The sequence below is a fragment of the Magnolia sinica genome, chromosome 10 (assembly GCF_029962835.1).
Source record: "Magnolia sinica isolate HGM2019 chromosome 10, MsV1, whole genome shotgun sequence".
Lineage (NCBI taxonomy): Eukaryota > Viridiplantae > Streptophyta > Magnoliopsida > Magnoliales > Magnoliaceae > Magnolia > Magnolia sinica.
Genome location: NC_080582.1, coordinates 85,239,489 through 85,241,454, shown reverse-complemented (window position 1 = coordinate 85,241,454; position 1,966 = coordinate 85,239,489).

The window sequence follows — 1,966 nt, the reverse complement described above, 5'->3', positions numbered from 1 at the left end:
TGCTTTCGATTTTCAAGTCTTCAGTCTCATGCTAATTGACAAACTATGGCACTTACAATCTTCCCCCTTATTAATTACATGACAAAATCTAACAAAACCTATACAACTCAACAAGATTGTATCTTTACATGACCTTACATATTTTATAAGATATACAAATTTAGCTTGACTAAATACATATACATAGCATATACAACTTCGTATGCACTCTTCATTACTCCCCCTAAATCTATGCACCAAAAGTGCTATAAAAAAGATACAACACAACACATTAGTGGAAGTATGTTGCTCCCCCTTTTTTGTCAGTGATTGGCAAATGATTCATACATAAACATGGATTATCATTTTAAGCTTGAAAACATGTTTAAATCATAAACCATAAAAAGGAGAGGGACAATAGAGAATTAAATATTCAAGGATAACAACCATGAAGGTGATGTGTAGTATCATAACAAAAAAACATACACACAATAAGATCCAAAATGTACATGTAACATAAAATTGTTTGTTCATCTTCGGTCAATAAAAAAGGAATCACATAATCGAGATGATCAAACATCAAAAGACTCGATAAAACATGACTCTCCCTAACTAGTCAGCCCTGGTCCTGGTCTAAAGATATCGTCATGACGGCATGTAAGGAAGGCTAATATCTCTTGCGCGGTCTGCTGCAGGGAGTGTACCATCTGCTCCAACTTAGTAAGGCTCTCACCTTGCCTCGGCTGCTCTGCACGTACCTCTGCCTGTTCTACCACCAGCTGGTCGAGGCGATCCTGTTGTCTCACGAAGAATTGCGAGGTGGTTGCATTAGGAATGGCCTGTGGAGAGGGCTCCTGAGTTTGGGTGTGTCGACGCTTGTCTGCCTCTGATCTGCTATTGCGAGTACATCCATGTTAGCGTCAGGATTTTCTGCTACCAGGGCAGGAAGGTGCATCTTCTTTATGTTGTCACTCGTGATCTTTTTGGCCGGAATGGGTACATCCTTAGTCGACGAGAATCCGCACTCACGAGCTATAAGACAAATTAGATGTCCAAAGGGGAGATACGTGGGTCGACTCCCTCTAATGATATGGGCAATCTGATGCAACATGATAGTTGGGAGACACAGACGAACACCATTTCCCACATTGTAAATTATATTTACCATAAATGGGGTAAGGTCCACTCTATTTGTTCCTCTCGGGTAGACATTTGTTGAGAAGATGGAGTGAAGGATTCGAAATTGACTGGACATGTTTGATGACCTGAGGGCATTGCCTTGGATCCATGACTCATCCCTTCCACTACATAAAAACTTAGTCATCATGACTCGCGCCTGTGGGGAGGCAAGGTCATAATCAAGTTGTTCTCTAGACAGAGGAACACTAATCAAGGTAGCAATACGTGTCGGGGTGATCTTGACTACGTGGCCACTAACCTCTACTTCGAAAGATGGGGGTTGGAGAGTGGGGTTTTTACATTTGGACAAAAACCAGTAAACTTGTTTCTTTTGAGTCATTCCCCCAAATTTTAGGACGTTCTCCCATCCTATGGATCTTAGGATGCCATCTATGCCATAGGCTTGGACACATGAGACATCAACACTTCTTTCATATATAATTTTTCGGCCTTTGTACCTAGCTAATGGAGTGTTTTTCAGTGGTGTCTTCAGTACCAAGGGCTCCTCTTCATGTTCAGAGTAGTTTGAAGGGGGTTGAGGAGATGGGGATCGGCGAGTCACATGATTCTCCCTCCGTGGTGCCAAATATTTTATCCGAGTAGGCCGAGAAGATTCGACAATTACCAATGCCTTCCTTTTATTGTCCTTCGGCATAATATCAATTTTGGAGCTTACAAGGGCAACCAAGGTATCCTCCAAATTCTCGATCAAGAAAACCTAGAACAGTAAAAGAATGGAAATGTGGCAAATGTGATGTCAAGAATGTCAAGAAAACCTAGGTTTTCTACTTTGGAAGGAAGAATGTTA